We start from the raw sequence: 14,624 nt of genomic DNA on the forward strand, positions 1-14,624 counted from the left end.
AAACAACATGCTACTCAACAACCAGTGGATCATGAAGAAGTCAAAGGAGAAATCAAAGAATACCCAGAGACAAATGAAAACAGAAATACAGTATACCAAAATCTGTCAGATGCAACAGAAGCATTTCAAAGGCAGAGGGGTGGGGTGGGGTGGGGTGGGGGGAGGGGGGTGAAGTTCATAGTATTACAGGCCTTCCTCAAGAAACAAGAAAAATATCAAATAAATGGGGGCACCTGGGTGGCTCAGTCAGTTAAGCATCCGACTTTGGCTCAGGTCAGGATCTCACGGCTTGTGAGTTCAAGCCCTGTGTTGGGCTCTGTGCTGACAGCTCAGAGCCTGGAGCCTGCTTTGGATTCTGTGTCTCCCGCTCTCTCTCTCCCCCTCCCCTGCTCACTCTCTGTCTCTCTCTCAAAAATAAATATTTAAAAAATTAAAAAAAAATCAAAGATCACACTTTACACCTAAAGGAACTAGAAAAGGAACAAATGAAGCCAAAGATTTAGTAGAAGGAAGTAAATAATAAAGAGCAGAGCGGAAATAAATAATATAGAGACGAAAAAGACAAGATCGAAAAATCAGTAAAATGAAGAGCTGGTTCTTTGCAAAGATTTAAAAAAAAAAAAAAAAAAAAAAGACATTCCTTTAGCTGGATGCACCAAGAGAGAAAGAGAAGGTTCAAATAAATAAAATCAGAGATGAAATTAATTAAACTAACGTATCTCTGTATGCTAACTATACTGGAATTAAAACTTTAAAAGTCAGAAAAAAAGAAATTAACAGAAATATACAAGATCATAACAAAGTACAGTAGACTCTTGAAGAACACCAGAGTTAGGGACACTGACCCCTTGCTTAGTCAGAAATCCACATATAACTTTTGACTCCCCCCCATAATTAACTACTAATAGCCTACTGTCAACTGGAAGCCTTATTGATAACATAAGCAGTCAATAAACATACTTCATATGTCGTATCTGTTATATACTGGATTCTTACAATAAAGTAACCTAGAGAAAATAAAACGTTATTAGGAAAATTTTAAGGAAGAGAAAGTACATTCATAGTACTGTATTTATTGAAAACAAAATTCATGTATAAGTGGACCTGCACAATTCAAACCCATTTTTGTTCAAGGGTCAACTGTATTATGAACATTTATGTGCCAACAAATGGAATACCTTGAAGAAATGGATAAATTCCTAGAAACACAATCTTCCAAGACTGAATCATGGAAAAATTGAAAATCTGAATAGACAGAATTCTAGTAGAAGTTTGGGTCATAATAAAAAACCTCCCAGCAAAACCCCAGACTAGACAGTTTCACTGGTGAATTCTACTAAACTTTCAAAAAAGATTAATACCTATTCTCAAACACTTCCAAAATTTGAGGAGGGAATGCTTCTAAAGTCATTTTATGAGGCTGGCATTACCTGGACACCAAAACCAGACAAGGAAACCACAAAAAAAGAAAAGAAAAGGCCAGTATCCTTGATGAACACAGATGCACAAATTCTCAATAAAATAGTAGCAAACTGAATTCAACAAGACATTAGAAGGATCATATGCCACAATGAAGTATTTATTCCAGGGATGTAATAATGGCTCAACATCCACAAATCAAACTGCAGTACCCCACATTAGCTAACCAAATGAAGGATAAAAGTCATATAGGCATCTGAATAGATGTTTAAAAAAACAGTTAACAAAATTCAACATCCATTTATGATAAAAACTCTCAACAATGTGAGTATAGAGGGAACATACCTCAACATCATAAAGGCTATATATGACAACCCCATAGCTCATATCATGCTCAGTGATCAAAAGATGAAAGCTTTTCCTTTAATATCAGGAATAAGACAAGGATATATACTCTTACCACTTTTATTCAGCATAGTATTAGAAGTCTTGGTGACATCAGTACAGCAAGCAAAAAGAAAAAAGCATACAGAGTGGAAAGGAAGAAATAAAGCTGTCACTATTTGCAGATGACATAATACTATATACAGAAAACTTTAAGGTCTCCACTAAAAAACTATTAGAATAAACTAATTCACTAAAGTTGGAGGATACAAAATCAATATACAGAAATCAGTGGCATTTCTTTACACTAATAAACTATTAGGGAAATTAAGAAAGCAGTCCTATTTACAATTGCGTCAAAAAGAGTGAAATACTTTGGACTGAATTTAACCAAGGAGGTAAAAGACCTATAGAGTGGAAGTGTAAGACATTGATGAAGAACACAAATAACTGGAAAGATACTCTGTGCTCATAGATTAGAATTGATGCTGTTAAAATGTCCATATTATCCAAAGCAATGTACAGTTTCAGTGTAATGCCGATCAAAATTTCAGTGAATAGTATTTTTCATAGAACTAGAACAAGTAATTACAATTTTATATAGAACCACATAAAATACCAAATAACTAAAACAATGTTGAGAAAGAACAAAGCTGGGAGTATCATGCTCTGTGGCCTCAAAATATACTATAAAGCTATATTAATCAGAACAGTATGGTGTTAGCATAAAAACAGACACAGAGATCAATGAAACAGAATTGAGAACCCAGAAATAAATCTGCATGTATATGGGTAATTAATTTATGACCAAGAAGCCAAGAACATACAACAGAGAAAGGATGTTTCTTCAATATGTGATGCTGGGGAAATTGGACAGCCACATGCAAAAGAATGAAAGTATAGTACTATCTTCATACACAAAAATTAAAATGGATTAAAGAAATGATTTGAAAATACAAAATTCCTAGAAGAAAGCATAGGTGGTAAGCTTTTTGACACTGATATTAGGGATGTGTTTGTTGGGTCTGACTCCAAAGGCAAGAGAAACAAAAATCAACTAAAAACCTTCTGCACAATGAAGGAAACCATCATCAAAACAAAAAGGCAACCTACCAAATGGAAAAGTTCTTTGCAGATCATATACACAATAAGGGGCTAATATCTGAAATCTATAAAGAACTCCTACAACTCAACAAGGAAAAAAATTAGCAGATAACAAAATTGGCAGAAGATCTGAATAGAAGTTGTTCCAAGGAAGATATACAGGTGGCCAACAGTCACGTGAAAAGATGTTCAGCATCACTAGTTATTAGGGAAATGAAAATCAAAACCACAATGAGATAGTACTTCACACCTGTTAGAATGATGGTTATCAAAAAGATAAGAAATAACAAGTTTGGAAGGGATGTGGTGGGACTGTAAATTGGTACAGCTTCTACTTGGAAACAGGATGGGGATTCCTCAAAAAATTAAGAATAGATGTAACTAAATGATCCAGTTATTCCACTTTTTGGGTGTTTATCCAAAGAATGTGAAAAGACTAATTTAAAAGGATATATGTACCCCTGTTTTCATTGCAGCATTATTTCCAATAGCCAAGATATGGAAACAACCCAAATATCCATTGATAGATGAATGGATGAAGAAGCTGTGGTATATGTATAATGGAATATTACTGAGCCATAAATAAGAATGAAATGTTGTCATTTGCAGACATGAATGAACATTGAGGGTAGTATGCCAAGTGCTAAGTCAGATGCAGAAGGACAACAAATACCATATGATTTCATTTGTGTAGAATGTAAAGAAAAAAAAAACTCCCAACAAAACAACAAAGCAAACAGTACAAAAGCAAACTCATAGATACAGAGAACAGATTGTTGTTTATCAGAGGGGAAGGGAGTGGAGAGTTGGTGAAATGGGTGAAGGGGGTCGATTGTATGGTGATAGATGGTAACTAGACTTTGTAGTGCATAAAGATATCGAATGTTGTACACCTGAAACTGAAAAATGTTATATACCTATTTTATCTAATTAAAAAAATGAAAATAATTCATACTTAGTAAAACAGGTCTTTGCTCTCCTGAGGCAATCTCTGTTAACTAGGTTTTTTTAATCCTTCAGAGGATTGAACATTGATAACAACCCACTTTGGTTTTTGTCCATGATATTCAGAGCTATGCTTTGGCATGGTTTTGTTCTCTTTTCAGAAACTTCTTACAGCATGTTGACTAGTATAGATAGCAATTGTGTTGGAAACTAGGGAATCCCATCAGAGATGGTCCAACAAGAAGCCTATCTCAGTACAACTGACCCTTGAATAATAAGGGTTTGAACTGTATGGGTCCACTGATATGTGGATATGTTTTGATAAATATAGTACTGTAAATATATTTTCTCTTCCATATGATTTTCTTAACATTTTCTTTTCTCTAGCTTAAGAATACAATATATAATACATATAACATACAAAATCTGTTAATCAACTGTTTATGTTACTAATAAGGCTTCTGGCCGACAGCAGGCTATTAACTTTTTGGGAATCAAAAGTTATACATGAATTTTCAACTATCTGGGGATTCAGTGCCCCTAATCCCTGCTTTGTTCAAGGGTCAGTTGTAAAGTGTTCATTGCTCACAAGTGATGGGTGCAGTCTGCACAATAAAATTAAGTAGGATCAAACTTTTTTAGAATTTAGCCAAGAAGTTCTGGCTATTCTCATAAATGTTTCAGTTAATATGAATGCCCATTTCATGTTAATATTGAGGTTTCCTATTTCTTTAAAAAAACCCCAGCTTGGTAGCCATGTAACAATGGCTTTGTTTGTATTCTTTAAAATGAAGGAAGGTTATGATGTGTGGAGTACTGTAGATAGGAACTTTGGGAGTTTGAATGAATTACTTGAGTCTGGTTACCAGTTAATGTAGAGACTGAACCTGAGCTGCTTATAACTGCTAGAGCTAGATGTTTCTACAAGGTGTGTATTGCTCTGAAGAAAAGATTCTTCCAGTGAAAGTGAAAGTTGATAAAATGCATGTATTAACAGTTATCTGAGTAAGCTTTATAATTCGAGGAATTAATCACTACTGATGCATTTGTTTAGAGAAATTCATTTCTTTCTGTCATCTGGGACAAAAAAGAAAAAAGAAACTAGTTATTTAAAAGGTGAGAAAAAGAACAGAAATTTCCTATTTATGTACATATAGACAAACATAGCAACTATGTAGTCTTTGTTGCAGAAGCAACTTCTATTTTTCCTTTCCATAGTTAGGGTATTTTTTCTTGAGTTTTGAATTAAAATTTGTAAACAGCAGCAATAGTGATCTCTCCTGACTTTGGATTCACGGTGCAGGGGAAAAAGCTAATTGCAGACATTTGCTTTAGAAAGTCCAAAGGCCAGAGTTCTTTTAGCTTTCTGCTTCTTTTTCTTTTGCTCCTTTACAAATTTTTAGGGGTGCCTAGGTGGCTTAGTTGATTAAGCGTCTGACTTCAGCTCAGGTCATGATCTTGCGGTTTGTGAGTTCAAGCCCCGTGTTGGACTCTGTGCCTGCTCAGAGCCTGGAGCCTGCTTCAGATTCTGTCTCCCTCTCCCTCTCTGCTCCTCCCCCGCCCATGCCTCTGTTTACCCCTCTTTTTCTCTCTCTCTGTCTCAAAAGTAAATAAACATTAAAAAAATTTCAAATTTTTATTCACATCCCCAATTTTTTTCTATTTCTTCATTCTTTCTTTTTAATTGATTATAATATGGAATGGGATTTTTAAAAAATGTCTATAAAATTTATTTTTAAAAGGTTATTTTGTGGTTTTAAGTTTAAAAGATTGTTAGTTGAACCTTTGAACTTAGAAAAACTATGTTAGTTTTTCTCTAACTAAAAACTTGAATTAAGTGGCTTTTAGCTTACATTTTCAATTTTTCTCATTTGATGTTTCTCCTTGTAGGTACCTCAGAAGAAAATAAATGTTTTTTACTTGCCATTTACTCCCATTACACATTCAGACAATCCCTAATTGTGTGGACATCTCAGTTAAACTACCAAATGACTTTGACATTAACAAAAAATGAATTAGTGAAATTCAGTAACATTAAGGGTAGGAGAATTTACTTGAAGAAAACAAACAAACAAGCAAGGGGTGCTTGGATGTCTCACTCAGTTAAGTATCTGACTCTTGAATTCGGCTCAGGTCATTATGTCGTAGTTCATGGGATTGAGCCCTGCATTGGGCTCTGTGCTGACAGCGTGGAGCCTGCTTGGGATTCTCTCTCTGTCCCCCCACATCTCTGATCATTCCTTCTCTCTTGATATCTAAATAAATAAACATTAAAAAAAAACAAGCAAACCACATAAATATGAATTGGAGAACTACCACATTTTTATACATGTCTGACAAAGAGAGTTGAGGGATACCGAATAAACCATTAGCTAAATATGAGTTGGATATGTAGCACTAACACTAATAAAATAAGCAGAAAGGTTGTTGATGGGGATATAGTCAAGAAATCTGTGAGTTATGGGTTATAGATGTTAAAATGATAGTGTAATTGTTAAACTTGAGAGGTCCCTCCAGGACAGGAACTTTGATTTATCTAATTCCTCCTAATTGTCTTATATAACATTTTTTTCTCTCCATATACACACAGATACATATAAATGTATATGTATCTGTGTGTATAGATGTATTTATATATATGAATATTTAAGTTGAGGTATAATTAACATACAATACTAGTTTTAGGTGTACAGCATGAGTTGTTATTTGTAAGTATTGCAAAGTGATCACCACAAGTCTAGTGAATGTCACAATACATATAGCATTTTTTTCTTGTGATAAGAGCTTTTAAGATCTACTCTCAGAAACTTTCATATATGCAATACAGTATTAACTATAGTTGCCATGCTATGTTTTACATCCCATGACTCATTTTATACTGGAAGCTTGTACTTTTTGACTCCCTTCCTCCATTTCACCAACCTCCCAGCCCTCCATCTCTGGCCATCTGATTTCTCTTTGAGCTTGGTTGTTTTTTTTTTTTTTTTTTTTTTTTTTAGGATTCCACATGTAAGTGAGGTAAAGTGAAGTCATTTTTATTTAAGTTTACTTAGTTAATGAGGGAGAGAGAGCACACAAGATAGGGAGGGGCAGAGAAAGAGGGAGGAGAAAGAGAATCCCAATTAAGCTCCAAGCTCAGTGCAGAGTCCGACTCAGAGCTCGATCTTACAGCTGTGAGATCATGACCTGAGCAAAATCAAGATTTGGATGCTTAACTGACTGAGCCACCCAGGTGCCACACAAGTAAAGTTTTAATAAATATATTACGTGATTCTTGGCTTACAAAATCTAGTTAATTTCTAAGGTACCTGAAATTCAAGCTCAAGAGTACCTTAGAACGTAGCCATTAAGTAATAACATCTTACAGAGTTGTTGTAAGGTGTTGCTGAAACTTCCCTCTCTCCTTTCTTTCTCTTTCTGGCCACTAGCCACTGTAGACCTGTACCTGAATCTGTCCTAGGGCAAGGAAGAGTAGCTTGAGGATGGCTGTGATCTCAGGAAAACCTGGTATTTGCAATGGACAAATGGGGAGGCATGAAGGAACAGGAAACCTCAGAATCTCATGCAGTGCTTCTGGATTGGGAAAGGGTGTCTTTCTGGTTAGTGAACCAGTCTGCTGATGCTGAGCTATAAAGGATATGTAATAATCAGTTATGCTAAATGGTACATTAGGTAAATCATGGGGGACCTGTGAGTTAGAGTCAAATATCTATGTCCAAATTTTATTAGTGTTGTCATATATTCTATTTAAGTCTTTGATACAGGTGTACTTCATTTTATTGAGTTTCACTGTATTGCACTTTGAAGATAATGTGTTGGGGTTTTTGTTTTGTTTTTTTTTTTTTTTTGCAGATTGAAGATTTGTGGTAACCCTGTATTGAGCACAATTTTTTCCAACATTTGCTAATTTTGTGTTGTGTAACATTTTGGTAATTCTTGTAATATTTCAAACTTTTTTCATTATTATATTTGTTATTGTGATCTGTGATCAGTGATTGATGTTACTGTTGTAATTATTTTGGGGGGTCATGAGTTGTGCCTATATAAGATGGTGAACTTAATACATGTTGTATGTGTTCTGACTGCTCCACTGTTCTATTTTTCTCCCTCTCCCTCCCTATTCCCTGAGGAATATTGAAATCAGGCCAGTTGCTAATCCTACAATGGCCTCTAAGTGTTCAAGAGAAAAGAAGAGTCACACATCTCTCATTTTAGATCAAAAGCTAGAAATGATTAAGGTTAGTGAGGAAAACATGTTGAAAGCCAAGGTACGCTACATCTATACCTCTTTCATCAAACAGTCAAGTTTTAAATGCAGAGAAAAAGTTCTTGAAGGAAATTAAAAGTGTTAGTATAGTGAACATATGAATGATAAGAAAGTGAAATAGCCTTATTGCTGATATGGAGAAAATTTTAGTGGTCTGGATAGAAGATCAAACCAGCTACAACATTTTAAGCCAAAGCTTAATCCAGAGCAAGGCTTTAATTCTCTTCAATTCTGTGAAGGTTGAAAGAGGTGAGGGAGTTGCAAGGACGTGTTTGAAGCTAGCATGTTGGTTTATGAGATTTAACCAGCAAGTGCTGATGTAGAAGCTGCGGCAAGTTATTTGGAAGGGCTAGCTGTGACAATTAATGAAAATGGCTACACTAAACAGAGTTTCAGTATAGACAAAATAGCCTTCTATTGGAATAAGATGCCATCTGTGACTTTCATAGCTAGAGAGAAGTCAATACCTGGTTTCAAAGCTTCAGTGGACAGGCTGACTCTTGTTAGGGGCTGATGCAGCTGGTGATTTTAAGTTGAAGCCAGTGCTCATTTTTACCATTCCAAAAACCTAGGGCTTTTACGAACTATGCTAAATGTACTTAGTTTGTGCCCTGTACAATAAATAAAACAACAAAGCCTCGGTGACAGCACATCTGTTTACAAAATGGTTTACTGAAGGGGCGCCTGGGTGGCTCAGTTGGTTGAGTGTCTGACTCTTGATTCTGGCTCAGGTCGTGATCCCGGGGTTGTGGGATTGAGCCCAACGTCAGGCTCTGCACTGAGCCTGGAACATGCGTAAGATTCTCTCCGTCTTTCTCTCTCCCTCTCCCCCACTTGCATGCACTCTCTCTAAAATAAAAAATATTACAAATTAAAAAAAATTCAAAGTGGTTTACTGAATATTTTTTAAGTTTTTATTTAAATTCCAGTTAACATACAGTGTAATATTAGTTTCAAGTGTACCATGTAGTGATTCAGGACTTCCATAGAATATTAAAATATTAGAATATTACATAAACTGAGTTAATATAGCAGCCACAGGGTTTGATAGCTTTGACCCCAATTTTGGAAGGCAGCTGTGCTAACCACTATACCACCAACGCAGTTGACCCCAATTTTGAAAGAAGTTCTGCTGTGGGTAAAATGTTGTCAGACAGCATCAGATGTTACAGAGAAATTGTTGATGAAAGGAAGAGTTCATTGATGCAGCAAACTTTATTGTTGTCTTATTTTAAGAAATTGCTACAGCTACCCCAACCTTCAGCAACTACCACCCTGATCAGCAGCCATCGACATAGAGGCAAGATCCTCTGCCAGCAAAAAGGTTATGACTTTCTTTTAAAAGCTCAGATGATACTTGACATTCTTTTAGCCACAAAGTATCTTTTAATTAAGGTATGTACATTGAGTTTTAAGACATAATGCTATTTTACACTTAATAGACTACAGTGACTATAGTAGAGTGTAACCATATTTTTCATATGCACTGGGAAACCGAAAAATTTATTTGACTCACTTCTTTGCAACAATTTGTTTTATTGCGGTTGTCTGGAGCTGAACCTGTCATATCTCTGAGGTATGCCTGTGCAAGAAGAGTCTTAATTCAAATCCTACAGAAATTAAGAAGGGAAGTGTCTTAAATAAAAAAATCTCAATTAACTATCCACCCCAGAGTGGTGTAGACAGTGTGAAACAACAAGGGTGTCTACAGATATAAAACAAAAACAGAAAACCCAGCAACTGTGTTGAGACCGTGCATTAGTTTGAAATGTGATGGTATTCATACAGAGAATGGAGTTAGAAGCAGGATTTGGGACAGAGACTATGGAGATCTTGTCTTGACAGGATAGTTCCTTATTTTAAAGTATTATGGGTTCCTAGATTATTAAGTCATAAGCCAATCGCAGATGTAAAGATTATTTTCTAGATACCACTACTTCCCCCAACTGAAATAATATTCCAAAAACAAATTAATTTTGAATTACCCACCATTGGATTGCTTATATATGGAATATGTTTACCTCTGTATAAAACATAATTTAGAATTGACTATAGGGTGCTCATAATAATTACCTTAATTGCCTCTGCCATGTAAAATTACATAGGAAAAGGAAAGAGACTGTGCCCCATGTACCTACCTTTCTATCACCTGTCCCTTCCTTCCTACCCACCCCCCTTTTTAAATTTTTGTTTGTCTGTCATCTCTCTCTGGTGCCGAACTTTTAATACTACCCCAGCGAGAGAGGATAACTGAATATGCCAACTTAACAGTCAAAGAGTTATGTTCCATACCTCTCTTCCAGTTGTTTCTCAGTTAAATAGTCATTTGAATGAATACAAAGAATGTAGGATGCTATTCTGAAACCGTGATGTGTAATAACTTTGGTTAGGGGTGGTGGGGATGGGTGGGGGTAGGGAGTGGGTGGCAACTTATTTTCTTGCTGCAGTTTAATTTAGAGTTGGTGAATGGATTATGATTTAGGACTTGGAGAAGCTTTAGAAATATGAATGGATTATGATTTCTCTAGAATCTCTAGAGAGATTCTCTAGAGATGGATTATGATTTAGGACTTGGAGAAGCTTTAGAAATATGACTTTAAAACATTTTTTTAATGTTTATTTTTGAGAGAGAGAGAAGAGACAGTGCAAGCTGGGGAGTGGCAGAGAGAGAGGGAGACACAGAATCTGAAGCAGGCTCCAGGCTCTGAGCTGTCAGCACAGAGCCTGATGCAGGGCTCAGACTCACAGGCCATAAGATTACTTAACCAACTGAACGACCTAGACACCCCAGCCCTTTGACAGTTTTATGTAAAAGCTAACAAAAGAGCATTTGTACTTGGTATTTGGGTTAGGAGTAAATAGGAACTCACTTCTTTCAGAAGAGAAAGCAATTATGGATAAAGAGACACATGTAAGAAAGCTACCAGACTCATTTATGTAATCAACTCCTTTCCATCTACAAAAGGAACTACCCCTTTTAGTTTTGCTTCCCCCCCTTTTTTTTTTTAAAGGAAAGATTTCTTGTTCTAGAAAGGAGTAAGCTTAAATTAGCAAGCATTAAATATCTTCAGTTTTCTTTTGAGTTTGAATGGTGTTCTAACTAATTACTTCATGGGGGTTTCCAGCTTTGGGAAAAGAGTTAATAACTAAACTCTTGAATACAACATTAGTCAGGCCCAGGAACAGAATGTTGCTCTGTCCTTCATGTTATATAAAATGCTCACCTTTTTAATAGTGTTCTTTATGCATTTAAAAATGAAATGTACAGGGCAAAAATAAAAATTCCTTTTTTCCGCTCTCTTACTTAGAAGGCATAACATCCACATGGCCTTTCCGGTTAGTAAATCAGATCCTGTTTACTCTTGCTTTGTATTCCTTTTTAAAAAAATGTTTACTTACTAATTTTGAGAGAGTTTGCATGCACAAGCATGTGCACGAGCAGGGTAGGGGCAGAGAGAGAGAGAGGGAGAGAGAGAATTCCAAGCAGGTTTCAACCTGTCAGCCCTGTGCCTGACCAGTGCTTGATGTCACAAACCATGAGCTCATGATCTGAGCCAAAACCAAGGGTTGGATTCTTAACTGACTGAGCCACCCAGGTGCCCCTATCCTTGTTTTGTTTTCTTAATCCACAGGGTTGCATGCAATTTTGGACATTTTACAGTTGCTGAATGAATGAAAATAGCATATTTTTAATCCCACTTAGAAGCCTTTTTTTTCATCCCCAGATCTATGTTAATTAATAAATTTTGTATCATATGGAGAAAAATGAACAGGAAAATATAGTTATTGTTTCCAACTGCTTTAGAAAAATAAAATACTAACAAAAATACATACAGCTATTGCATAGATGATGGTGATTAATATGGTATAAGAAAGGAAATACAAAGAGCTGTTTCCTAGTTGAGGAGAAGCAGCCTTGGATGAAAGGAGATAATGATGTGGAGAATGAAGGAACGGTGGACTAGGTCTGACCTGACACTACTAGAGTCTCTGTCTCTATGGGTCTGGGACCATGGGGACTGGGTTAACCTACTTGTTGAAAGCTGTCCAGTCCTGCTCACCGCCAAGATTTTAATAAGGCTTGACTGTTACCCCTTTCTTCTCACCATTGTCCTTTATGTCATGTTACAGTGCATCGGCATGATAGGGACACAAAATGGTTTTCTAGAAATTTCTGACACCTGGTTTCAAGTGTCAATTCTGCCTCCAACCTTGCATTTTCAGTCACTGTCATTGTTATCAGAGAAAGGTTTGAAAGGTTTAAGAAGACCTGCACCTCTCTGACCTCATCTTATGCTATATTATTCACTCACTCAGTTCAGCAACGTTTACTTTTGAGCTGTCTTGGTTTTCTTCAGACCTAGCAGGAAGGCTTCTTGTTCTAGCTCAGTGTTGTTCAAAAGAAATGTGAAGCAATTCACATGTGTAATTTAAAATTTTCCAGTAGCAATACTAAAAAAGGTAAAAATAAACAAATGAAATTAATTTTATTAGTATAACTTATTTAACCCAATATATCTAAATAAGATGTTTTATATTTTTCTTACTATGTGTTTGAAATCTGAATATCTTACACTGTTCTAGCACATCTCATTTGGGTGCTGAATTTTTATCAGATATTTGATCTTTATTTAGATTTTATAAAATTTATAGTTGAAACAGACTCACATACTTGAATTGTTGCACACATACTTAAGATTTTTTTGAATAAATCAAATATCATTTTAAAAACTTAAATAAAATGAAATACAATAAAAATTTAGTTCCTTCACTAAGTCACTTAGTCACTGAGAACATTTTAAGTTCTCAGTAGCCATAGATGTTATTGGACAATGCAGTTCTAGCTATTTTCTCTGTAAAGATTGCTTTGGTACAGATAACCACTTGGCTGACTCCTTCATCTCCTTCAAGTATATGCTTATATCTTACCCTCTCTCAGTGAGGCCTTCCTTGGCCACTATTTAATACTACAACCTGCCCCTTCCCACACTTCACACTTCCAATCTGACTTACTCTGGTATGCTTCATCTCTCTTCACTATGTAACGGCTAATTTATTTTCGTTTTCACTTGCCTCCCTCCCTTTCTTCCACTGCTTGCTAGACATAGGTTTCCTGAAGGCAGAGATCTTTGTTTTCTTCATTGATACATCCCAACACCTAGAATAGTATTTAACCTATAGCAGGTCCTCAGTAAACATTTAGGATAAGTTGGTTAAATGAATGAATCATGATAAAAACTTTCTGAAATCATTAATATATATTAGATTCTGGATATAATTCATACAGGATTAAAAGTATCATTTATTAAATCCTTCATAAATGTATCTCAAACTCATTCTGTGTACCTTATACTGTTTTAAACTGAGAGTAGTGGGGAGAGGAATGAGTACAAATGAAATATATGATCTAGTTAGGCAATATTCACAAAAAGAGAAGAGAAAATATGAAAAATGCTGCATTCTGTTGCAAACACTAGAGAAATGACTTAAAATACAGTGCCTTGGAATTGCTGCATGTATTCCTTAGAAAATTTCCCAGTAAATATCTAAGTAGTTACATGTTTATCATTAACTATTTGGAGACTTGGGGAACACAAAAAATAGGAAAACTAAGTGTATTATGAAACTACACTTGAAAACTAGTTTAAAACCATGCCAATGTTTATAGTGGTGTTATCAACAGTAGCCAAACTATGGAGAGAGCCCAAATGCTCCCCCACAAAGTAACATATTACTTAGCCATCAAAAAGAATGAAATCTTGTAATTTGCAATAACATGGATGGAGCTAGTGTGTACTATACTAAGCAAAATAAGTCAGAGAAAGACAAATACCAAATGATTTCATTCATGTGGAATTTCAGAAACAAAACAGATGAACACGTGGGAAGGAGGGTAAAAGAAGAGAGGGAAACAAACCACAGGAGACTCTTAACAATAGAGAACAGAAGGTTGATGGAGGTGGTTGGAGATGAGCTATGTGGGTGGTGGTTATTAAAAAGGGCACTTGTTTTGATGAGCACTGGGTGTTGTATGTAAGTCATGAATTGCTGCATTCTATTCCTTAAATAGTGCACTGTATGTTAAGTAACTAAGTTTAAATTAAGAAAAATGGCAATGAGAAAGAATAATTTCAGTTCTAATTGAATTTAGGTAAAATAATCTTTTTTTTTAATTTTTTTTTTTAACGTTTATTTATTTTTGAGACAGAGAAAGACAGAGCATGAATGGGGGAGGGTCAGAGAGAGGGAGACACAGAGTCGGAAACAGGCTCCAGGCTCTGAGCTGTCAGCACAGAGCCCAACGTGGGGCTTGAACTCACGGACCGCGAGATCATGACCTGAGCCGAAGTCGGCTGCTTAACCGACTGAGCCACCCAGGCGCCCCTAAAATAATCTTTTTAAGATATGGTGCTGGAACAACTGGACATCCACATGCAAAAGAATGAATCTAGTCACAGACCTGACACCATTCACAAAAATTAACTCAAGATGGATCATAAACCTA

The 14,624-nt window shown here is 35.8% G+C and overlaps 1 protein-coding gene across 3 annotated transcripts in view; it reads left to right on the plus strand.

Annotated features, from left to right (window-relative positions):
• Positions 1 to 14,624, plus strand: part of ART3 (ADP-ribosyltransferase 3 (inactive)) — a 141,997-nt gene that overhangs the window by 73,382 nt on the left and 53,991 nt on the right. The gene's annotated exons all lie outside the window — the stretch shown is intronic.

The sequence above is a fragment of the Panthera onca genome, chromosome B1 (assembly GCF_046562875.1).
Source record: "Panthera onca isolate mPanOnc1 chromosome B1, mPanOnc1 haplotype 2, whole genome shotgun sequence".
Taxonomy (NCBI): Eukaryota; Metazoa; Chordata; class Mammalia; order Carnivora; family Felidae; genus Panthera; species Panthera onca.